This window comes from Ochotona princeps, chromosome 16 (assembly GCF_030435755.1).
Source record: "Ochotona princeps isolate mOchPri1 chromosome 16, mOchPri1.hap1, whole genome shotgun sequence".
Classification (NCBI taxonomy): domain Eukaryota; kingdom Metazoa; phylum Chordata; class Mammalia; order Lagomorpha; family Ochotonidae; genus Ochotona; species Ochotona princeps.
The window spans coordinates 25,849,530-25,876,623 of record NC_080847.1 but is presented as its reverse complement, the minus strand read 5'-3'; the positions used below and the strand labels follow the sequence as shown (position 1 = coordinate 25,876,623).

The following is a 27,094-nucleotide window of genomic DNA, read 5'->3' as shown; positions in this document are numbered from 1 at the left end:
TTGTAGCTCACTTTCCAAGAACAGATGTCACAAGTGTGGATAGGTTAAAATGTGAATTAAAGGGAATAAAATTCAATTCCCAGGATTCAAAATTCTATTTTCTAGCGAATGGGGTGTGGCATGAATATCAAGAAGCCTAAAGAATATTTTTTAAATCTTCCAACAGAGCTTAGAGCGATATCTGTATCCATCAGAGTCGCTGAAAACAGTGGTATTTAATCTCTCAATGCAACACTAAGTGCAAAGAGGTTTAAAAACTAAGCGGCATCCTATGAACACAGCAATTTTGATTTCATTCCCTAACACAATAGCCCATTCATATTATCACAAATAAGACTGTATCAGCATTTCAGACTTAAGCTCTTTACTTCTAAGGGACCTGTTATCAAAATGTAAAACTTGGATTTTTAGCAGAAATGTATTTTCAGATTCAAATGGTAGAAACCGACACACTTTTTTGTTGCTTTAAACATTCTGTTATCAGTCTAGCAATGTGGAAAAGCTCTGTGAGCACAATTATCTAGAGCCATATTATTTTCATGATTTTAAAGAGTAAAAGAATGTCCTTACAATAACGTGTAATGTTCTCGTCCTTCAATGCATCAAATAGAGTATAGGTTTTGGCTCCCGAGGGTGAAATGTACATAGTTATTCTCTAATATAAATAAAGCTGGTAATTATTTAAGGTACAATACTTCAAGGAAATGGATGGATGGTTGGATGGACGGATGGGTGGGTGGATGGATGGAAAGAAACAGAAACAGATACACAGACAGATAGAAAAGCACAGAGATGGAGAGAATAAATAGAGCACAGATAGAGATCCGCAGATAAGGAAGACCCACATAATCCTCCTCTCAATAAACTGACACACACTCATTTCCAGGGGCTCTTAGCCCCTGACTCTGAGCCTATAGGATGCACGCACAGCTGCAGGACTGACAGGCTGCACTTTATTATGTCAGGGATCCAAGAACTAAGCAGGATTTGTACAAAAGAGTAATAGTGCCGGAGTGCTGTGACGGCTTCCGGAAGCACAAGCCCACCCTGTAAAAAGCGGCACCTAAACACACACACAATGAGCCACCTGCAAGTCTCCCATTGAGCACTCAGATTCATTTGGGTAAATATCTCTGTAAGGATTTCTGTAAGAGGAATGCTAGCACTTACCAAGGATTTTTCCCTGGTTTCTCAGAAGGCATGTGGTATCAAGGCTGTGTACATGGCTGTGTATAAGCACACACACTTTCCCCCATTTTCTAACATGTTGAAGTACACGTTTCTGGCTTGGAATTGTTGATGCCTTAACGATGGTAGAATTAAAATCTCAAGGTCTTCTTTTAGATACTTATGAGAACTTGGATATTTCATGTCCTAATCCTGGTCCCTCAAATTGCCTAACAGCCTGTATCACAACTTTAATGTTATTTAAATGTTGGTTTTGTTGCGGAATTAGAAATCCATTGAAGGCAAACAGCTCATTATCAGAGAGGTTTTTTTTTTAAGATTAAACTCACTTATTATCTAATAGTACCTAAAACAACAAAGAAAAATAAAATGGCTATTTAACTAAGGGCCTAAACAATTCAAAAAACAAATTAAGCTTAGAGTGAAATAAGAACTGGGTTAGAAATCCTCTTCTGAACAGTTAGTATGCGAATGTAATTACTGAAGAAACTACAGCTAATCAGCTGTGAATTGTATCCATTAATTAGTATTTGCCCTGGAGAAATGAGAAAAATCAGTAACAACACTGGCACTGCGTTGCACTGATGAGCCGCACGTGGGCCGAGCTGCGTTTAGTCAAGCAGGTGGCTCCAGTGGTCCACGTAATTTGAAAAGCTCTCACCTGAAGTACTGAGCTGGAATTACAAAGCACTCCTTGCATATCTCTTGTATCTATATCAGACCTTAATTAATGGCTTTTAATTTGGAAACGCTCGGCGATCAGATGGGAACCGTTATAAATCATTTCAAATAGAAGGAAGGGTTTTTGTTCTGTTTCAGGTAAAATACCTTGACAAAGGCAACTTCAAAAGATTGACTTGTTGCAGGCAACTGTGTCCTCCTTGTGCACAGGAGCCTGATATCCTGGTTCAGGGTAATAGATTAGACCGATAAAATGCAGAACGTCCAGTAAAACTTGATTTACAACAGAACAACGTTTTCACATGAGTATTACCCGAGTACTATTTGGTACATACTTATACTGAACATGTCTTCTTTATTTGAGATGCAAATCTAACTGGTGGTAGACTTTCAGTTGCTTCCCTAGTGTAGTGGCTCAACTGATCAGGTAAAGCTAGCTTTGTTTTATTTACTTGGTTTTCAGATGTGACCCACACATCCTGCTTTACTCATCTGCTGTGAAGAACAGATCCATTCCGATGGAAGTGGTCCTGTGGGGGCAGATCTAGAATATAATGACCTCAGCACAATTAGCGTTAAGTGAATAGTGCGCATTTAGATTTATGTTCTAAGAGGGAGTGACATCATCAAATACACTGCACTAACCAATCCTCTAGGTCCACAGGTAGCTGGGTTCATCACTGTCTTCAAGCATTGGCATATTTTAAGCACTAAAGGGAAGGTTCAATACATTTAAACTCGACTGCTACATTTATCATTTAGTTTTTATTGATAATAATAACAATAATGATGAGTGGCTCACTAAAAACCTTTACATACATGGTTTTATTTAATTTTCTAAGACAGGGCTAAGTGTAATCTATTTTTCCCAATAGCCAATGAGATACCTATAATTATTATTCTTATTTTATAGATCAGTAGACTAAGTCGGCTAGGATCCCAGGATAATTGATTCAGACGTGGAAGTTTGCCTTCTCTTCTGCTCACCATCTTTATCAGTCACATTTCAATATCTATAAATCTTGAATATTTTATTCAGTGTTCACTGCCACTTAAAACTTCAAACTTATGTATTTTACTCAAAGCTACAGTTTTGGGGCTAGCCCTATGGTGAAGAGGGTGAAGCCACAGCCTGCGTCGGCATCCCATATTAATGCTGGTTGGAGTCCCAGCTTCTCTACTTCCAAATTCGCCATGTCCCTGGGAAAGCAGCATGGGATGGCCCATGTGCTTGGGTTCCTGCTCCCACAGGGGAGACTGGAAGGACCTCATGGGTGCTAGTTTCCACTGTTGCAGTCTTTTGGGGAGTGAACCTGTGGATGGAACGTAACTCTGTGTGTGTGTGTGTGTGTGTGTGTGTGTGTGTGTGTGTGTGTATTTTCTGTAATTCTGCCATTTGAACAAATAAATGAATAAATGCATCTTTTTCTTTAAACTAGAGTTTCCCAGAGAGGATTTCAAAGTACCTGACCCTAATAAAATGTTCCTCAGTTCAATAGGTTTGGAAAAGGTCCTCCTCCATTATTTAATTAGTTAATTAATTGATTACAGACACACAAAGAAAGGGAAAGGGAAAGAGAGTCTTTATCCCCTGCTTTATACTACTCAACTGCTCGCAGGGGCCAGGGCTGCAGCCAGGTGCTGGAATTCAATCTGGGTCTCCTGAGAACCCCATCCCTTGAGCCTTGAGCCATAATCAGTGCCTCCAAAGGTGTGCAGTACTAGGAGGGAGTTGCAATCCAAAGCCAGAGATCTTAAACTCAGGCATTCCACTAGGGGACATGGATGCGGACAAGTGGTAAGACTGGGCCTTGCCCTCTTGGACGTACCTCAACGTCCGCTAGAAAGCTAAAGGTTACAGGACATGGCACAGTTTACCCATTCAGCAAGTATTGGCTTACATGCCTACTAAACACAGGGAACTGGAAACAAGATGGTGAAAAAGATGACAAAGTTCCTATCTGCATTTTTTTCTCTTACATTACACCACAGCAAAATGCATGCATTTAATCAAGCAACTAAGTAAGAATGCCACGTTAATTTGGCCTATTTCCCAACCTTCTAGATGGTAACCTGCATTGCTGTTTCTCCCAGGGTCCACTCCCACTTCAGCCATTTAAGAAGGTCATTGTTGTAATTTCCAGAGTCAAAACAAACTGTTTCAAACAAACTAAAAGATCATCAGGTCAAACAGTTAATTACGCTGAAGTGGGTGTGAAAAGATTATGTAAGAGACTGGCCACTGCTGACTTTCAAACAGCGCATAGTGGGGGAAATGGTCTTTGCAAGAAAAGGACATGTGGTTTTTCGGGGCTGTGCTGGTCATGGGCCCTTTTCCAATTTGATAAGCGGTAAAAGACGTGATCTCCAAAGATAGAGTCCCCAAAGATATCATTATAAAGCAGAGCTAAATTACTATGCATGTCGAACTTCAGTATCTTAATAATTTCATAAAAGAACATCTTCATTGTACTTGGAGGTAGACTCACTTTTCTGGCTTGACGAATAATTATAGCTTCACCAAATACCATTTATGAAGGACATCAATTAAAAAGGAAAGGAGCATTGCAGGATTTTTTTATTTGTTAGAAATGTATTAAAGACAGTCGTGTTCGTGGCCTGACCGTGTGAAGTGCCAAAGTAAATTAATGCAGATTGCTAAGTCTGGCTCATCCAGCAAAGAGCCTGGAAGAAAAAGGAGCAGCAGAGACAAAATCCCATCTGTAATCACAAGATGAGTACTTCAGCCTGATGAGTCCACACAACATCATTTTCACTGAAATTATTTTGACACCCATGTGAAGAATTGTATAGACTTCTAATAAAGCAGCATTAACTACAGGGTCTCAAACAGCTAAATGGCACAAATTTAATCCCCCCCAAAAGATAATCCCTTGAATTCTCTTTTCTCTTTTCCCATTAGATTTGTTAGCAGGCACCATCCAATTTGATGCCTCACTACGGACATCTGTCAAGTTGCTTACACAAATGAACTGTGCCATTACAGACCGAGTGTGCCAAGCACAGTCACATGGTGCAGAAGTAACACTGCAGAATCTGCACTCTTGAAGGCTCTATTCACTATCCCTGGGAAAAAGAGCTTGTCAGAGATGGTCAGTTTTCAGCCATCCTCAGCAGTGGTAATCCCTCCCAAGGTACAAAGACCAAAGGAGTGAAAACAAGCCCAAGATGACCTGTTATAAATACAATACATGGATGATCACTGGGGCTGGATCTGCACGATCTCAACTGGAGACAAAGAATGAACGAAGACAGTACCCACCAAGGGTGAGGGGATGCACTGTGAGTCTGGAAACAAAACATTGCCAACAAATACAGATTTCTCTTCAGGATAAAAATGTACACACAGGCTATTTCCACAAATTCATGAAAAGCAGAATTAAAAGATAAAAGATAGCCAAAAGATTTGAAATCCATGTAGATGAAGAGTCTTCAAAAAAGTTCATGGAGGAGTAGGCACTGTGGTGGAGAGACATTAAGTCTCCGCTTGTGGCCCCAGCATCCTGTATGGAGACAGGTTTGAGCCCTGGTTGCTCCACTGCCAATCCAGCTCCCTGCTAATGTGCCTGGGAAAGCAGTCGACCTTCCAAGTGCTAGAGAGCAGGAAGAAACTCCTGACTTCGGACCAACCCAGCCCTGGACATTGTAGCTGGGAATGAACCAGTGGATGGAATCTCTCTCTCTCTCATCTCCGTAACCCTGCCTTTCAAATAAATAAATCTTATAAAAGGTTCATGGGAACTATTTATAATGAAAAAGCTACACATGAATTTCCAAAATTCTTATGACAAAATAATCTTTCATTTCTAGTCCCCTCTTTTGAAGTACTTTTTGAAGTATTCTTATATGTGTATGAATGTATAAATGTATTATATACATTTGACTATGTGTATACATGTATACTTATACTATATGTATATGTGTATGTATATACATGTGACTATGTATACATATACAAACATATGCAAACAATTCTGATGGTGGTGTATATGCTATTCTACATAGAATCACACACATACACATGTACAATTATATACCAACATATCCATACCCCTTTGCACACAACCAACTCCTAGATAATTATCTTTTGAGCAACAGACTCACACACCCAATTACCTACACCACTCCCACTTGGGTGTCAACTTGTATTACAAACACATGTCCAATACTGAACACTTCCTCTTCTCCCTGAAGCCTGCACGATCCTGCCTTTCTCTTTTCTTTGATGGGTGAATAATGGCCAAAAGTCATTGTTGTATCCACTCTTTCTCTCTCCCTCCCCCTATAAGTCATCAGAAAGAGACTCTGTTGGTTCATCTCTCTACTTACACCCAAAGCTGATCACCTGTCCACACCTCCACCCATATCCAAGCCACTGAACTCCACCTAGACTGGTGCAGCAGCCTCTTAGCAGTTTCCTCGGGCTCCGCCATACCCTCAGAGGTCTGCACTCAGCACAGAGTCAGAGTCCTCCTTGGAAAATCCAAGTTAGATCATGCCACACCTTGCTCCACGCTCCACCCACATTCTTAAAATGGCCAGCATTCCTTCCCTAAACTCTTGGCCAACCTTCTCCTCCTGCTCTGCTCTAGGCTCCTGGTTCCTGTGGTGTTGCTCACACCAGTTACGGTCCACCCCAGCATTGTTTCTTCTGTCTGGACTGCTATTCCTTCAGGCATCCCCAAGCTGCACTCATTCCCCTCCTTTCATCTTCTCTTGTTGATCACCTGATCAAACTTCTTTGGATCTCTCTCCTGTACACTTCACATTTGTTCTTTCCCCTGTCAATCTCCCCCACCAACATTTTGCAATGTCACATAACGTAGTAGTGCCTTTCTCCCCCTACTCAATATAAATTCATTGAGAATGAGACTATTTTACCTATGTTTTATCCTGATGTCCCAGTGCCATGAGCAGTGTTTTGCAAATAGTAGGTGTTCAATAAATCTCTACTTAATGGATGAACACATTTAGTGATGTGAACTGAAGATATGATGCTACTCAGAATTGTTTTCAAAGTTCATTAGGGAGCAGTATAAAAACTAGAATTCAAGTGAAAATGAGAAGCCACATGGCTATCACCACTGGAATTTTCCCCAAACCATGGATCTAGGGAGAAACTTAAAATATTCTATCAAAAGTAATAATATTTTAAGTGTTAGCATTATCTAGCTAGAAAAGTGCTTTATTCAAGAACATGCATTAAGTTATTCAAGAGCCACCATCATCAGCACATAAGGATAGCCATAGTTTGCAACAATTAACTGTGTGTTCCAAAGGAGCCCATAGAGAGGATGTTGAGTGCTCCCAACACGAAGAAATGATCTATGTCTAGGGTGACAGACAATTACCCTGATATGATCATTACATACTGTACACATATTGAAACATCACATCCTACCCTGTAAGTATCTGCAATTAAAATTCTATAAGGGCAGTTGGTTAGTGTGGTGGTTAAGATGCTGGTAAAATGCCTGTGTTCTCTATCAGCCTCGGGGGTAGGTTACTCAGCTCCGGCTCCTGACTCCAGCTTCCTGCAGACTCTGGGAGGCAAAAATTATGGCTTGTGTTCCTGTCATCCATATGGCTCTGGCTTCCTTCCACCCAGCCTCAATTGGCACAGGAAGTGAACCAGCAGATGAGAGTTCTGTCTCCATCTCTCTAATCAACAAACAAATCACATTAGATACTTAAATCCACTAACCTGTTTCTAGGGAGAACGATACTAGAAATATTAGGGGTGGGTGTTTTGGGTGGCTGAACACAAAATGTGATGAACAGATTTCTGTCAACAGTCACTGAGAGGAAAAGAGAACCCAGTCTAATGTCATTGGGGGCAAGGATTCAAGTATTACGTTGGATGGCTGATGCTTTTTTCCTAATTTAAAATATCTTCTTTTTAGACCTAAAGCTCTCTGTAGTCTAAGTGTTTCTCCGAGCATTGTGCCAAGGACCACAGAAAGATCAGATGTCTATGATAAATGCAGGCTAACTAAACCCCACCAAAGATTTACCAGATCAGAACTCCAAGGCAACAGAGCCCAAAGAGCTGCATTTTTAGCCAGTTCTCAAAAACTCAAAAGCACACAAATACTTGAGACTAATGTAGTAGAAATTTCTTTTCAAAATTGAACTTTTCTGTATGCATAAGGATGATTTTTAAGGAAATGCTGATGTAGCACAAGCTGTTTATAGCGATAAAGGTTTAACTCGAGTATTTACGATCTCTCCTCACCTTCTTTATGCACAGAAAAATGACATCATGGGTGAGATGAGTGCCCATCCCCTCTCTGAGCCTCGTCAGCAGAAAGAAGGGCAGGAACGTGTCAAGCTGGCCCAGGGACGGACCCAAGGTCCACTGCTGGATCCAGACAACATACAGACTCAACTCCAGCACAGGGACCCTTGGATTTGCATGAACTGTTCACACTGGAGTCTGTGAATCCTGCCATCTGGACTCATTAAAGGTGGTGAGAAATAAAGCAGAAAATCCACATCCTCTTAAACCCAACTGCAGTTGCTTAATAGAAGAAAAATAAGTGTCAGGAGAGGAGGGAATACTAAAGCTCCAGAACCAAGGAGCCGTGGCTTTTTGCTTCAGCAAAAAGAGAGCCATGCTTGGCTGTTGATTTTCTGAAATACACACTACTAAAAAAAAGCTAACAGTCACATAGGCTGTTGAGACACAATCTTTAGCATAACTGTCCTCTTGCTCCTAAGAGCCTTAACAAAATTTAACTCAGCACCAATAAGACACTAATGGAAAATGCTTTTATTCAAGGAGTGGACTTAATTCTCTGCTGATGTAGAGAAGTACAAGATAGGACTACTTTCTTTAAATAATGACCACTCAGTTGGGGAATGAGGGGAGAAAAGAATGTATCAACTGAAGCACCAAAGAAACAAAAAATGGCTCTAAAGTTAGAAGGAATGGGAGAGGAATGCTGTCTCAGAAAGACACACTGACCAAGGAAAAAGGCAGAAGGGAGGGACCAGGCAGAAGTTGGAGTGACTGAAAACACAGACTTAGCCATGCACAGATTCTCTTCAAAACACAAAACAGAGAGCTACTGCAGTGGCTCAACAGGCTAATCCTCCACCTTGCAGTGTTGGCAACCCCTACAGGTTCCAGTTCCAGTCCCAGCTGTTCCCCTTCCACTCCAGATCCCTGCTTATGCCTTAGGAAAGCAGGGAAGGACAGCTTAAGAACTTGGGCTTCTGCATTCATGTGGGATACCTGAAAGAAACTCCTGGTTCCTGGCTTCAGATCAGCTCAGCACCAGACACTGCAGCTATCTGGGTATGCACCAGTGAATGGAAGATTTCTGTCTGTCTTTCCTCCTTTCTGTAAATCTGCCTTTCAAATAAAAGTAAATAACTCTTACACACACACACACACACACACACACACACACACGCAGAGAGAAATCTAGCTACAACAGAAATAAGCAGAGAGAGAATGCAGATAGCCAGGCTTTGCTGGGTCTTGAAGGCCAACCTATACATTTTGCAATGTCTGACATAGGAAGATTCACGTGGGTTTTACTAGGAAAAGATGAGGGGTGTAAAATACACATTTGGGCTCATCAACAGTTGGAGGTGCACCTGCAGAAACTCTAGGGGCAAGGTGACCAGTGAAAAAAGGCTTCAAAGATGGCATGATGTTGTGAGTGCAGAGGCAACAGGTGGAAGGATGAAACAGAGAGAGTGCCTTAGCGCAAGTCAACCTCAACATTTTCAGTGCCAATCCTACAGTACTAGTTGTGAGACAGCAAGCAAGTTTTGACTAACTGGTCTCCAGGACAAGTTCACATTGTACCTGAGCTACTAGCTAAACCATAACTTAACCTTCATGTGCTTCAGTTTCATCAGCTACATAACAGATAAAACAACAGTGATTCCTGCCTCCTTGGGGCCTTGAGTGTTAAATCAGCACCTACTAAAAACAGGTGTTTCACAGAACAAAATGTTCACCCGCTGTACTAATGGCCAAAGTGCTATTTCAATGAGCCTTGCAGAGAAACAAACCAAGTAGATGTTTTTGCCATCTGCCATGACTTAGGTGTACGCAAGAGTCTTTCTGGGCGATATCACCTGCTCTTCTTGTGTGGATCACTGTTCCCTCTGTCTTTAGCCCATGTAAATTTCCACTCAATATGCCCTTCCCATCAAGGTCCCAGAGTTCCCTGTAGCATAAATGGTATGCACACCCTTGTCCCAAGCTCTGGCCCACTCTTATCTTTGAATTGCGTCAGAGGTATGCAGTCACTAACTACAGACTCAACTGCATTTATGTGTTTACTCCATCCCTTCCAGGATGGAGGATCCCTGATATCAAGATTGTTTCCTCTGCCTTTAGAACGATGCCTGCCTCACGGCGCGCGCTCAGTACCTGTCTGTTGAGTGCAGGGGTGGAGCAGTGAACCACAGAGATCCAAGCTCATCTGCCAGGTGTACCATGTTCAAGCTGCAAGTTGCTCTGAATCTTAGGTTTCTTATTCTTAAGGATGAGAGGAGAGAATTTGTGGGAGTGGACTGTGTCAGGACAAACAAAACAACACCAAACCTCCAGAAAACAGTTTCATACAGAAGAATTCAATAAATGCCAGAAAACTTCAAGCTGAGAATCCTGGGCAGGTTGGAAATTAATAAGCTGGGAATAACAAATGAGTCATTGAAATATTTAGTATGATTTTTATTATGTACCTAGTAAAAGGCACAAATAGATACTGACATTTTGGGCTTTTTTTAAAAAGATTTATTTATTTTTATTGAGAAGGCAGATCAGATTTACGGAGAGAAAGAAAGACAGAAAGATCTTTCATCTACTGCTTTACTCCACAAACACTGCAACGGCTAGAGCTGAGCTGATCTGTAGCCAGAAGTAGGAGCTTCTGGGTCTCCTACACGGGTGCAGGGTCCCAAGGCTTTGGGCCGTCCTCTACCGCTTTCCAAGGCCACAAGCAGGGAGATGGATGGGAAGTGGAACAGCCAGGACACAAACTGGCTCCCATATGGGATCCTGGCACTTACAAGCTGAGGATTTAGCCATGGAGCCATTGTGCCAGGCCCAATACTGGGCTTAAAAGGATTTAAAAAGGCCCAGTTTTACTCAAGAAGTGTTCTAATGGAGGAAAAATCAGATACAATTCTACATGATAGGTGTTACACTACAGACATATTCAAAGTACTCTCCCTGGGGCAGCAGAAGACTTCAATAAGAAGAGTCATAGCGAAAATTAAGAGTACTAGCAAAAATTAAAAGAAAATGTGTTGTTTTTTAAAGAGCCACTTGAGTGGGGTCCTGAAGGATATAGAGGAGTATGGCTACAAGACAGAAAGTATTCAGGAAGAGAAAACCACTTGGACCAAAGCCTAAAATCATAAAAACTGGCCCAACAGACCAAGAAATGGGATGCAAGCCAGGAGGACAGGGGTGGGAGTGCACTGACAGGGAAACTTGCAGGTATAGCCCAGGCTTTGGGGGAGGTTTAGCTTGAATACATTGACGGAAAAAAGCAGACTTGAGCAGGTGGGAGAACGAACACAAAGAGAAGTATCAGCCCACCAAAGGAGAAAACAAGATTCAGGGTATAGCTTCCTGAAGCAATACTCTTCTGCATTATTTATTGCACTTGGCTAACGAGACTGCAACATATCAAAAGAGATGCACTCAGTCTGTTTTGGTTCTTAAGAGAACTACTGAAATGACAGCTAAGAGTGACCAAGCGTAGATGGAAAAGGTGGCTGCTTTCTTTGATGTTCCAGAAGAACCAGAAAAACCACCTGTGGAAGCCCCAAAGACAGGACAATCCCTTTACTACCAACACATCTCTCCGGTTTAGAAAGGTCTAGTATCATAGGGAGGAACACAGCTTTCATTAGTCATGGATACTTGAGTGTGAATTAGTTTATAATCCACAACTCCACTGGTGCACACAATAGGTGTCATCTTCAGGATGCTCAGAAAACAATTCCTTGTGAATGCCTTCCTTGGTACCCACTGTGGCTAGACTGTATAACCACTCCACACTGCACAAGTACCTATTTCAGTATCTGTCTTCTTGCTTGACCTTTTGAGAGCACAGGCTGTGCCTTGTTGCTCACTGCAGTGGCACGGTGTGGCACCCATAGGGACTCAATGCAACAATCTCAAGTTCAACCTCAGGGGTCTCTGCAATTGGCAGTTTCAGTATAAGCAAAGACCTGTATTACTAAGTTATTTATTTTTCTTGAGTAAGCCATTTATTATTTTCATTTTCCATAAAATGAAGTGTATGACTCAGTCCATCCACATCAAATTCAGGTGAACCACTGCTATTATGGTTTGCCAAAGTACTGCCAAGCCTTAAGACAAAATAGAAACAAACAGTCATAGAAGATAAAATCTGAGTAATTTTCCCCATACGGCCAGACTTTGTAGTTCTTGCCACAATCAAATGACTAAGGACCTTAGAGACTATCTGCTCAAAACAAACTTAAGGTCTCTAATGACAGGGCATATGCACGTTGAATACCCTTAGGAAGTCTTCCAGGCATTACTTCTTACACAACCGTATGAAGTTTCAAACTTAAAAAAAGAGCATCAAATTAAGTAAAATGTTGCTCAGTACTTTTTAAATGAAAGCCTTTTAACTAATTACAAATGTCTGTAGATCGGTAACCAAACTCTACCAAGCAATGGTAAAAACACATGTTCTTAAACTTCAATCAATCCCCCTAATTATGATTTAGTATAAATTCCATTAAAACATCAGTGACTTGCTACATTACCTTCCATTCTTTGATCTCCAAAATATAAAATGGAATATTTTTAAACCATAATCATGTTCAGGTACCTAAAACAAATATGCTGATAGATGCAAATAAAGTCATGTATATACAGATCAGTGATTCTTAACGGGTGGGAATTTTGTTCTCCAGAGGAAATTCTACATGTCTGGAGAGAATTTTGACTGTCATGTCCACAAGATGCTTCTGGCATCCAGTAGATAAAGGCAAGGGATTAATGGTAAGCATTCTATAATGTACAAAACAGCTCCTTACACCAGCAAAGAAAAATCCTGGGCAAAATTATCCTGGATTAAAAAAATAACAATAGTAACGATAAGCCAAGATGGAGAAGCCCTGATACAGATCAATCCATATGGTAAGCATAAATAAAAGACACTTTGGGTATTTAGAATATATATTACAGATCTGTGGTCTCCATATAGCTAAACACAATATTCTATTTTCAAGCAGGCATTATGCTGACTGTGGATATAGCTACTTAAAAGATTATTGACTGCAACCAAGGATTATCTTAAATGTATCTCCAAAATGTATCAACTTGCTGATTGTCAGTTACAAAGCTTTCCATTTATATAAATATCCAGTTGTCCTTTTTTGCCCCTGCTGAGAATTAAGAAATAGAAATAGCCTAGCATGTTCTTCTAAGGCTACCATTTTAAAAAGATCAATAAACCTATAAATTCCTCCTGACGTATTAGAAGTGACGCCACGTGTTTATTTTCCAGTCTTAATCATATTTGATAAAGCAAACATCTAAAGCCTACTTAGCTCAAAAATCGTCCATGAGAAGTTCATCAGCATATACAATGATTTATATCACACATGTTTATGAGGGCTATAATAGTCTCTAATTCACACCTATCAATGTTGAAGGGTAGGTCTCAGATTCTTAATAAGAAATCATGAGACTCTAGGAAGGCCTCTGGCATTCACGGACTGAAGGAACATATCAGGGCTAGTGTCTGCCAGCAGAGTGGCAGGAAGCTTCTGCTCACACTGCAACAATATCCTGATTACATACATTTTTCTGCGACTTTATGATTGCCTGCATTCTGTAGAGACAACTTCTTACCAGATGGGTGATTCTATAGCTTTCATTAGTTCTCTGTTTTTTACCAGTTAAGTTTGTTTATCTAAAGCCTTTTCCTAGGCAAGGGCTCACATGAGACTCTAAATCCCGCTTCTGATGAGGTCTTTGGGCAAAATGCAAGGACATCACTGCCCTTCCAACCACCTAGTCCAAAAGCTGTAACTTAAGATTTTATAGCTTATATTTATTTGAAGGGAAAGGTTCCCCCTCTTTAAATCTGTATTTTAATTAGTTTAAGTATGAGGCTAATGGTTCCTTAAACATAACCATAAAATAAAAATCCCTTTAAAGCAGGGCTGCTGTCTTTCATCTTGAAAACAAATAATGGAAGTTGGTCAAGATGTCATTGTGAACTAGTACACAGCTCAGATTTATTTTAGCACTTTACATAAATAACCATGAATCTAAGGATTCCTAAATAAGGGAGACGTTTTTATTCTCAGTCATTGTCCGCTAATACATTCAATACTACCTTAACATCTCCTTATATAATTTAAATGGATGTGATTACACAGCAATTTGCAAGCAGCTCTTCTTAAAATCATGTATCAAATTTTACGCACTTCAGCAAAAACCAAATTCTATTCCAGAAGAGTGACTCAACTGTATTTAGGCAAATTACATCAGGTTGTAAAAGCAAAAAGTGATTGAAAGGGAAGTAAAGCAGATCTAAAAAAAAAAAAAAATTCAAAAATCACAACGAAATCTCAATGAGGCAGCATTCTATGCTAAAGACAGCATAAATGCTATCTAAAAGTTTAGTAACCCTCTTGATGTGCCACAGTTTAAATGTAACCTATTGGGTAGAGAATTCATCCTTAAAAATCGTTCTTGTTTTTAGGCAAATGACTTGAAAGTGAAAGGTGAACATTTATTTACTGAAACTCTTACACAAAGTATACATATTCCACACCTATCTTGAATCCATTTATTCCTAACAAAAAGAATGTTTTTCCTTATTGCCACTAGTAGAAAGAATATATATGGCGCATAGGAAAAATGACTACATATTCCACAGTACTTGTGAATAAGTGAGGGGAAAAATATAATCCTTCTATAAAGCTGATCTATAAATTTCTTTGGCCATAATAAAAATAAATTAGGGGGGTACGATTTTCTTCTTTAAAAAAAATTGCAGCTTCCTTTCCTATCAAGATTAATATTGAAAATAGGGCCCGTATCACAGGGCCCCTGGGGTAAGGAGCAGATTCCAACGGGGATGTGCATCTGGCACCGACTGGAATCGCTCCCTTCTCTGCACTGCGCACCAACCCTCACAACAGCCATTCCTTCCAATCAAGGCCATTTCGCCCGCATTGCTTGGCATCCAAGTATTAGCGACTTCAGTAGGATTATAAAGAGGAAAAACTGCCCTTCTCGTGCAACCAACCAAGGGGAGGCAGCATCTAAAAAGGAAGCTCTCAACCTAAAAGATCAGAATTTTCCATGGGAAAACAGACTTTCCAAGGATAACAGAAAAGATGTTATAGTAAGTCAGATTCTTGACGCTTGCATTGAGAACAGCTGAGAGAAGACCACATGCTTACTTCAGCATCATGCAATTACACACTTCCCTCAGGGACCCACCCCTCACTGTTGGGACAGAATGTGGAAATTGTTTCCTTCACTATACAGTACAGTTTTGAAAGCAAGAAAAATAACTGGACCAAAGAGATAATATTTAACTTCCTAGTGGTGGAGCCTCAATTGAAGGCTTTACGTGATCATCTGGAACGATACTGTGTTGTCCTGTGACAAATATTGACCAAGGAATTCTCATGCTGCCCTTGACAAACCTCACCGAAGGTCAAGATACAAATGTGGAGTTTTCTACAACAGTAACAGTGACTGAGGCAGAAACACAGTCTTGACACTCAATGAGACATACCATTTGTTTATTTCATTAAAAAGACAAACATAGATGGATGGTTTTTTAATTGTTCACTACAACAACAGTGGCTGAGGCCAATGAAAGCTACACTAAACCCAGGAGCCAAGAAAAGCATTTAGACCTTCCAGGAGTGTGGCAAGACCCAACTATCTGTACCACCACCTACTGTCTCCCATTACGGGCAATAGCAGGAAGCTGGAACCTAAAGTGGAGCTGGAATGTGAACCCAGGCACTCAGACAAGGTATGTGGATACTCAAGCAGCATCTACCCTGCACCCAATGCCCATCCTTAAGCGTAATATATTTTTAAAGCAACATAACATTCATCAAAACGTATGCACTCTGGTCCTGAAAAGAGATTTATTTAATTCAACAAGATCTTTTCGAGAGTTTTCTTGCATCAAAGATAGACATAATAGAAAGGTTGTATGCCTCAAAGTTACTGATTTTGCTTTAAACAATTCTGATATGGTTTGAACTACACAGGAATAAAAATTATGGAGTGGGCCCGGAGGCGTGGTCTAGCGGCTAAAGTCCTCGCCTTGAAAGCCCCGGGATCCCATATGGGCGCCGGTTCTAATCCCGGCGGCTCCACTTCCCATCCAGCTCCCTGCTTGTGGCCTGGGAAAGCAGTTGAGGACGGCCCAATGCTTTGGGACACTGCACCCGCGTGGGAGACCTGGAAGAGGTTCCAGGTTCCCGGCATCGGACCGGCGCGCATCGGCCCGTTGCGGCTCACTTGGGGAGTGAATCATCGGACGGAAGATCTTCCTCTCTGTCTCTCCTCCTCTCTGTATATCTGGCTGTAATAAAATGAATAAATCTTTAAAAAAAAAAAAAAATTATGGAGTAACAGAAAATCATGATCCCAAACCATATGTTCTCCATGGTTTCTAAAATTAACACGAATAAGTTCTGTAGGCAGAAAAACATCTATTTCTAATGGAATTATTCAAGAAGGATTGCCCTAATCTCTGCCAGCATGCACATGAACACAACTCCTGGGTGCTGGCATTGTGGCACAATGGGTTAACCTGCGGCCTATAATTCCAGCATCCCAAATGAGCATAGGTTTGTATCCTGACCCAGCCCTCTGCCGAAGTGTCTAAGAAATCGGAAAGAGACAGTCTAAGTGTTTGGGCCCCTGCAGCTATGTAGGAGACCCAAAAGAGCTCCAGGCTCCTGCTTTTGCCTTAGTGCAGCTCTTGATCTTGCAGCCATTTGGGATATGAACCAGCACACAGAAGATCTGTCTCTATCTTTGTTTCATCCTCTAATTGTTTCAAATAAATAAATCTTTTAAAAGGTAACAAAACAAAATACAACACGAAACAAAAAATTTAGTCTCATGTACAGTAAGTCTGAAGTGCAGGGGTATAAGAGTTTATAAGAGGGCCCGGTGGAGTGGCCTAACAGCTAAAGTCCTCACCTTGAATGCACCGGGATCCCATATGGGCGCCGGTTCTAATCCCGGCTGCTCCACTTCCCATCCAGCTCCCTGCTTGTGGCCTGGGAAAGCAGTCGAGGACGGCCCAAGACTTTGGGACCATGTGCCCGCATGGGAGACCTGGAGGAAGTTCCTGGCTTCTGGCTTCAGATTGGCACAGCACCAGTGAATCATCGGATGGAAGATCTTCCTCTCTGTCTCTCCTCCTCTCTGTATATCTGACTTTGTAATAAAAATAAATAAATCTTTAAAAAACAAGTTTACAAGAAAAGAATGAATTAAAAGTCTCATTTCAAATACATTTTTATATTCATGCATATTTTTTATAATATACATTCCTTTCCTGAACTTTTTGAAGACCCATCTTCTCACAGCATAAAACTGACTCTAATTTCCTACCTTGATATAATTGGAATACGAGAAACTACCCCAGTGTGTTCATAATGAAATGGCATCCACTAAAAACGAAACAGATTGAAGGGTGGCCTCTGCCTGTGGGACACCACCATTTGTAAACCTGAAACCATGACTGTCCCCAAGCCTCTCAGTGTGGCTTTACAAACAAGAAAAACAGACTACATTTGCAGTTGCTTATTAAATGAAAGAGTCACTGGAATTTCGAGGACCTTTCTCAGACAGCAATTTGGTTTTGATCAATGTTGATGTGGGGCCTGCTGATGCTGAGAGTTTCATCTGTGGAAGAATGCCAATTCCTATACATCTGCAAATTTCAGAATCAAGGATGTAACAGCCAACAGGGAAGTGTATTCCCGGCCTGATACTGATACGTACAAGGAATGCAACTCACACAGGGCAAAGCTCACCTGAAGTTCTCCAGTGCTGTTAACCAGGCCAAAGGCAAATTTTCAAGGAGTCCCATTTGAAAATGAGTTAACTGACCTTCCATCTACAAGCGCATCTTGGGATCCACGTGATTTCAGGACCCCTCCTCCATCTGGAAACCTTTGTTTTCCCACCTCCATCCCTCCGGGACCCCGTTTCCCCTGTCCCCCCAGTGTGAGTCGCCTACAGCTTAAACGTATCAAGATCCAATGCACAGCGCCAAAGGTCACCAGACTTGATGTTCCCCTTCTTTTAAGTTTTCAAAACTCTTCCTTTCCATCACCTTTGATGACACTAAGCCTGTGCTAAGAAGTAATTCTTCCCCTCCTATGTTCCACCACTTCATTGACCACTACCCCAGAAACTTCTTAAGGGCAAAGGCCATGGTGAAGCCCGGGACTCTTCTGCAAGAATAACAACATTCAATATAATTCTTTATCCATGGAAGGGACACAATGAGTATTTAAATCTAGTCTTTCATTCTTGCGTGAACCTCTTTTTTTCTTTTTAGGGGAAGAGGAAATATCAACCACTGGGAAAGAAAACAAAAGGTCCCCAAAGGAAAGTACAACCAGGAAGAGAATCAGAGCTTGACACTGTATTACTTGGGTTCCAGGAAGTAAACAAAAAAACAAAACAAAAAAAAACTGCTCACAAATCTGCCATGATTGACTCATTTAGTCAATGTCTCACACACATACACTCTTAAGCCATGGTGACATAAAAACCCAAAATAAGTATCTACCTATAGGCCTAGGACTGGTCTCTTGTTTCTAACTTCAGTGTAGCCTCTCCATGTACTCACCAATCCTTTGTAACTCTCCCATCCCATTTCCCTTCAGTAACTCTGTCCCAGTCCTCACACAGTTCTATTAAAAAACTCTGCTCCTTTATAAGGAAAACAGGGACAATAGAATGTAACTGTTATCCCAAGTCAGCACCTTAAAGGTCCCTTCCCAAACTTGGCCAAGGCAAACATATTCCCCCACCTGTAATCTAATCCAAATCCATCAAGATTTGGCTCCACCGATTTACCTCTTGTTTAATTCCTCAGTGTTTCCAACTCCATTCAACTTAGCAAAAGGTTCATACTTGATTGATCCTTGGGGTCAGGAAGCAACAATCATTGTCTCGAATGGATCTCTTCACCACCTCCTCCAACCCCACTATGTCTATTTCTAGCTTCCCATTTTGATCTTTCATTCACTCCTTAACTCTCCTACAGTCTGTCTTCCTCTGTTTATTGGGCTTTTATCATTATATCTACGGTAATTAAACTGGTAATTAGTAACTCAATGGACACTTCCCTCTTAGTATCTCTTTTCAAAAGACCACATTTCCTCCTGTGACACCTGCAATCACTTCCCATTGAAAAAGCATTTTCATCTGGAAACAATCACCCTAGACCACTGTTCTCATCTTCTTCAAAGCTTCCTGGTTTCTTTTTAACACATGTTCTTATCACTCATCACATCTGAATGCATCAACTGATTTGGCAATTTTCAGCTCCTTCTGAAAGTCACTGTGGATATCTTAGACCAACAACGACGTTCATTCTACTCAATGTTGAATTTATCTTTACCCTTCTCAGACACATTTGCCTCAAAGGTCTCATTACTATTTACTAAATTTCTATCCAAGCCATCCACTCTTACCCTCCACACAAAATCACTTAGCTTTTCCAATGACACAAACATCCTTCCCATTGTTTCACTCTCTGATAATCTAGAACTGTGAATCCTAACCTATTCAGTTTTTTTCCTTCCAATCCATCCTCCATATGGCATCTGCAATTGTCTTTATTTCAATTTATCTTTTAAGTGATGCTTATTATTATGCTGGAAGGAAAAGATGAAAATATCAAGAAGCAAAAAATACTAATATGGTAGGACTCACCCTACCTCAATAAGTCAACTCATGGCAACGGCTATGATTTAAGTGTGTTCCCAAAGGGTTAAGTTGTTGGCAGCTTGGTCTCCAATGTGATGGTATAAGAGCTGGTGAGTTAGGGTGAGGGAATTAGGTAATGGACAATACAGTCCATGAAAGAAGTTTAAATAGTTCTCATGAGACCCCAATTAATTCCAGGGAGAGAGTGTTGTTATAAAAAGGATATTCCCTCCCCAGGTTCTGGCTTCCTGATTGACCATCATGCTCCTACCATTATGGTGCCATTTCCCATGGGACCCTCGCCTGACGCTGCCAACCTTAAACTTTTATTCTCTAAAATTTTGGACTAAATAATAAATTTCTTTATAATTCCTCAGCTTGAGGTATTCTGCTGTAATAACAGAAAACAGCCTAATACACTTCCCTACTTTTTAAAAAAATTTTTCTTTAATGCAAATAACCTATAAAACAAAATTAAAATAAAGCATATATTTAGTATATCCATTAAGCTTAGAAACATTCTGCAACCATTTTCCTTACTATGATCATCTAAGGTGTTATTTTTGAATGAATAAAGACAATGCCGTGGCTAGGGCATAATTTATTTAGTCAGTTCTCAGTTGATTTACTCTTCAATAATGGAAAGTTGATCATTCATTTCCCTGTCAGGCTTAAAATGCTTCAACGGTTGGCCACAGTCTAACTATAAACTCTGTTCCTGATGGAAAGAAAAGGCCTTTCATAAACTGGTACTGCCTTATCTATCCAGCCTCATTTCCTCCTATTGGTCTCCTCAACTGCCAGCCTCCTCAACACTGCTCCCATGATTCTTTCTAGTCCCTCCAACCCCTCTAGTAAAAATGTTCCTTTTTCTTACTCTTTGTTCTCACCCCTGGCTTCATAGCACAATGCCCAGGCTGCTTCACACTGGAACATGATTGGTTTCTCCCTCCCCCAGTAAATTTGTCCCATTATTGTACAGCAGGACTCACAGCCACCCCTCAATCTATGTTACATAATTGGAAAGTTTGCTTTTAACTTAAACACTCCACCAGAAAAGGATTCACAGTATAATCCTTATAATAAGAGTTCACAGTTACTGAAAGAGAAAGGAGCAACCCGTTGTTTCACCTTCAGAGCTGAAGTTTTATGTTATTGGGTAATTATTTGACTGGTGGGATTTGCCCCACCCAAGACTGTAAATATCACAAAAAAATTATTTCCCTTTGTGCTCACTCCTTTGTTCTCAGAGCGGGGACACTGTAGATGCTAAATAAATATTTCCTTCGTAAAGGAAACCATGAACCTATGAGGCCATTAACAATGTTATCTCTTTACCCTTAGAGGGAAAACAACTTGGAAATTTCACTAAAGACCAGAAGATGGCAAATTTCCATGCCCTGCTATAAATTTATTTTAAGATCTTTACTTCTCGTGAAAGCGGGCACCTACACTCCCAAGGCTAAATCATGCTCACGGCCACCCACCACAGAGCAGGGACAAAAAGAAGCAGCTGGCTTCTGAAGGACTTCAATCCAAAAATCTTACTTTAAAACATTACTATTAACAACATCCTTAAAATGGGCCTACACAATGACTTTCAATGTCAAAGTACTTTGACACTACCTGGGTACATTTTCCATGGCCCTATGTTGCCAGTTACTTTTAAAAATACAAAAAACAAGTTTCTGAATTTTCATACAGGGTGTTCAGGAGATGCTTTATTTTCCTATTCTGTATCAGGAACTAGAGATGGCCAACCAAGATTCAGCCACTCCTCCCCTTCCCATACAAGTCTACAAATGTTACTAAGTGTTATCAGACACAGAAACAAAACGCCATAGCTTTGCTTCTGGTAGGCAGAATGATGAAAAGTATCTTTTCTTTTTTTTTTCCTTCAATGGTACACTCTTTCCACTCACAATTTTGTTTTCATGAATGACACAGGTAGAACAGACAATCCAATTGGAAAAAAAAAACAACAAAAAAAACAGGTCCACTCCATCTTTCGTTCTGAAGACAGATCAAAAGATTTTTTTTCCTTGAAGGCAAAACAGGTGGGTTCTTTTCCCTTTATACTTACAAGTGAAACAAACATGCACTTTGTACTTTCACTGAACACAGAGAAAGTAGACAGACACAAGCTCCCTCTGCTTAGTCAACACTCCTGCAAAGGGAGCAGGAATCTGGAACCAACGACTTGTAACTGGGGCAAAGGGAACAGGACTTCAGCGCAAGTATTCCAAACAACCTGTGCAGCGTAACAGGCAAAGGAGAAATAGATGCAAGGCCACATCCAGAAACATTTAACCATAGACACACTTGTCCATGTGTGCATATCATCACCTTCACATTCCCATACCCCAAACCATATCCTTACTCTGAGAAACCATCTCTTTGGAAAAGAGCAAGAGCTACAGTTTTTGTTCAACTTCAGCATATCCATAAGTTGGACCATAAAATGGAAGAACTCATGGAGAGCTCCCAGGAGAGGTGAGAAAATAAATGTCTAAATGAACTATGGGGCAAGGAAAAGCAATAAACCACATTTTATTTCAAATATCATCTGAAGAGAATGACCCACTGACAAACATACAATTGGTTATAAATATCCGACAAGCTAAATGCTCTCATTTGTCCTCTCTCACCCTTCCTTCTTGCCAAAGAAAATTTCCTCCATGTCTTCTCCAATTTTCACCTAAGAATTTCCATCTGAAACTCTTGAGGGAATGTGCCCTCTCACCCAAACAGCCTTTGCCTCCACCTCTTGAAATTCCATCCTTCTTACAAAGTCTCCCCTTTACTTGGAAGAAAGGTGGTAATTATTTCCCCAAAGCCAATCTGTCTAAGCACATAATTAGCCAGACAATTCTTGAGCCACTGCCACCCTCCTGATATTCAATGGCAATACTTCGGATGGTTTTACACTGTTTATAATTCTCCCTGGGAACTCTTTAAACATTCATCTTCAACAATACTGAAAGACCTGAATTTTACATCTTGGAAGAACAGATATTTTCTGACAATCCAAATGCTCTCTCTCTGTCCCTCTCACCCACAACTGTAAGAATAATTTTATTCTCACTTCTTCTAATTCCCAAAGAATCTTCTAAAACTGGCAAACAAATCTGCCTGTCACTTGCAGCAGCAGCCGCTAATTATTTTCTAAAAATCTTGCTTCTCTTTCCACCGTCCTGTGTTTTGGCAGAACCATGCAACAAGTTCTCGCCAATGCAATGCGAGCAGAAAAGAGGTGTCTCACTTCTGGCCAAAGCAATGGAAGGCAGGTGTGGCTTCTCCATTTTCCTCTACAAGCCCTCAATCACCTCAGTTGAAGAATGGCACTTCAAAGAAGGCGGCAGAGCCTCTGCCAGTGCAGCCCCATCTTTCACTGCCAACCAGAACACCCTTCAACTGTACAAATGAACAAAAACTGCACTTTTATTATGTTCACTTCATTACACCTTTTGGGTCTCTTGATTAACAGCTGTTAGGTCAGTCTAACTGTGCTCCCATCTCCTATTTACCCATTTCTACTTTTACTATCCTTTGAGGCCTTCTCAATAGATCTACACTTCTTAGATTATTCTGTGTCCTTTCTTCTTGTCCTTCAAAGGAATGATCAAATCATCTCTTCCATAAAAATTTCTGCTCAATACCATCCGCTCAACACTCTGCATTATTGTTTATATTACATTTGGTTGCATCACTCACTCAATTTCTCCTGCATAAATATTTACTCAGCACTCTTACATCACATTCAAAGGCATTTCACCAACCTGATTTTGTGATACCAGAGGACCGGTTTTCTCAGTTTGCTTGTTTTCCTGTGACAAGCCATCCACCTGTGTCACATGCCATCAGGCACAAGAGATTATGTTAAGTGGCCGGTAGAATTTAATTGGCTCATTTACAGTACCTCCTCAGCAGTATACAGGTAGGGTAAGATTAAGATGTAGTTATTTCCCTTAAAATAAGTATACTGCCTGCTGTGATTGGAAAGAAGCATGAATTTGTAGTCATAGGGACATGAGTTCAAATCCCAACCACCCGCTGGGGTTATGTAAGCTCCTTATAAATTCCTGAAATTCCCGAAATTCCCACTTTTGCATCTGTAGAATGGGATAAAGGCTAGTAGTCCGTTAGAGATGTGAGGAACTCCTTTCATCTTTAGGACATTTTAATGCGACTTTCAAAGGACTCAGGGTGCAAAATAGGCTTTTGGGAATGAGAACTCCCTACCTACTCCAGGTACCACATGGCAGTATTTTTTTCATCAAAATTCCTGCCTCCCCCCCAAAAAAGGATATGGAAAGCAGTGATATGCAATGCAACTTTCTATTAACGATTATCCCAACAGTAAATACTACCAGGATTGCTGCTATCCCTTCCAGATCTGACGTGCCCTAAAGTGTTGAACACACACACATACACTTATTGGTATTTCAGTACATTCTTCCTTGATCTTAACCCTGTCAGGGAAGTATTAGTTCCTCCTGTGGTTACAGGTGCAGATTCTCAGGTTTAGCATCTTGCCCCAAAGACACACAGTGTGTGTACTGAGGATTTAAAACCAGTCAGTGCGATGCCAGATGGTGTGTTAACTGCCTCACAGTGTGAGACACACCCATGTCTTGCCACAATACATCCAACACATAAAAAATCTCTACATTTTGGCATCAGGGCACTATGTCCTGAAGTTTTCCAACAAACGTCATGCAGACGCTGTCCCAAGTAAGCCATGGAGGGGACAAGGTTGAAGAACACATGTTTGCCCCCTTCTACTTCACAAAAGTGAGACTTGGATATTAATTATATTTTCTTCCATTCATTCTCATTACAGTTTTGAAAAGTATCTCTCACTCCCCCGACCAGTGGTGAAAAATCACCATCACAAACCATGGGGACGATGAAAAGAGATGCTACGCCTAGCTTCATTGAATGCTGTTCACAAGACTATCAAATTCTACCTATCAGTTTCTCTCTTTCTTTTCTAACTAAAGCCTACGTAAAATAATAACCAGGAGCTTAAAAAACCTGTAACATACCATATAATCAAGATTGCTTAAATGTATAAAACTGTCAAACAGATTATCCTTTATGCAATTCAAATGAGCCTCTGGGAGACAGAATTAACTAAGGGCAAACAAGAGCTTAACTTTAAAAAAGACAAAGCATTGGCTTCTATCAAGTTGACACTTCCAGATAAGATACTGCATTATCCCAGGTTACACTCGCAATAATAATTTTTGATTGGCATATCATTTGCCACTAACTACTGCTTGGCTTCCACTGAGTACACCCAACATACTATCAACTGTTATGAAGGATGTCTTTGTATTGTTCAATATTGACTGGATACGTTATTTTATAAATGCTCCAGTTGGCAGAAGCAAAAAAAAAGAGAGGGAAGAGGCATTGAAACATTTCAAATCAAAACGATCCCATGTGCTTGACAAAGGAATATTTTCTAAAGACAGGTGACAATTCTGTTCAGAAATTTTCACACACCAACGCTAAGTAAATGTTCAGCAGTAGAAACAGAATCGCTTTGTTCAGCTGCACAAACAGATTTCTGCATCACCTCTATTTACGTATTCCTGAATATCCTCTTTCAGATTCTACTTTCATGGGAAGCAAAATCAACTTTCTTTTGGACAAAAAACAAGTGAGATTTGGTCTAATGATTTTAATCTTTAAAATAAACGTGAATTGAACTTGGAGTACGATCTTTTCCCTTAAGACAAAATCTCTGTTGTTTAGAAAGATCGTTTTTCAACCTATGATCAGTTAACACCAGCGACAATCTAACCAGGAAAAAAAATGAAAAATACATATTTGGACCAATCTCTTTGAAAAGAAGGATATTTCAAAAGCATATATAAAATTGAAACAAAAACCCTGCATCCACATCATCTGTGGCAAATACGGACTGATGCGAAGTTTAATTTTTGAAGCAAATTAGGTTGCCCAATTCAATTTTCAGCAAATAGAAAATGAGAAACAGAAAACTCTCACATAAAACTTTGATGGCCACTCTGCTCAAGCAGCACACTCATGTTTATGAAATGGTCTCCCTCAGCCTCAGAAGAGGAATTATTCTGCAAATCGGCAATCCTTCAGGATCCTTCCCAACCCAGCAGCCCTTCTAGGCCTGCTCCAGTTCTGCTAATAGTTATTGTTTGTACAACTGTAACTAAGTACATTACCAACCAGTTGTTCAATCTATATAAATTTAAGAAACACACATTGCCAAGGAGTGACTCATATATCAGTCTATTATATGCTACAGGGCTGACTGTATTAAACAAATCACTCTGCCTACAGTTGAAGAATAGAAGCTATATACAGAGCAGAGGTTATTGTCTAATTTAAATCTTGGCTCACTTCCCAGTGCTGTACAAGATTCCAATTTGTGGAAATGTTGCTCTTTGCTACTGCCAGAAAGGCTGCAGAAAATGGTATTGGGAGCCTTCCAGAAATATGTCTGCAAAATGCCAATCAACAAGTCACTAAAGATTAACAGTATGACTGTACCAAATTAATTTAAATTATAGAAACATATGGCTAGGATGTTTGCTTTGCACTTAAGACAACACCTACCTCACAAAGATCTAGGTTTGCTCCACAGTATAAAATAATATTCAAGTGTTCAGATGACTGTAAAATATGAACATCAGCTAATATATGGGGAGAAAGCGGTCCTTGCAGAGCCAATCTTTTCAAACGTTTAGAATCTTATCTTTAATATATTCAAAACATATGGGAAAATACATTTTATAACAAGGTATTTTTTCTCATAAAGCTATAAAAAATCAACATTATTCAGCAACTGAAAACAATTTACTCTATAATGTGAAGAAAATTCCAGCTTTATTGAGATTTCTGTAGAACCCAGAGGATGATGCAATCTACTGCATATTATTCCCCATTCTAAAATATGATATTGGGCTAAGAATTTAATATACGGCCAAGAGAAATTTACCAATTATATGACCAAATCACAAAAATCAAAAGACAACACGATTTATATCCCACCAGCTGCTCTCAATATATATTATATCCATGCTGCCTTCCCATTATTTTCATGGGAATCTTTAATATATACAATCATGTCATCAAGCAAAAGAGGGAGGGGGAAAATCAATGGCACTTCCAGGCACAGTTACACATTAGTATATGCTGTATTTCAACTGAATAGGAAGGGAACTGTTTTATGTTTCTCTCCACTGCTTTTCTATTATTGCC

The 27,094-nt window shown here is 40.2% G+C and overlaps 1 protein-coding gene across 2 annotated transcripts in view; it reads right to left on the bottom strand.

The window, feature by feature from the left end:
• The window catches only part of TOX3 (TOX high mobility group box family member 3), a 110,870-nt gene that overhangs the window by 30,184 nt on the left and 53,592 nt on the right, over positions 1-27,094 (bottom strand). The gene's annotated exons all lie outside the window — the stretch shown is intronic.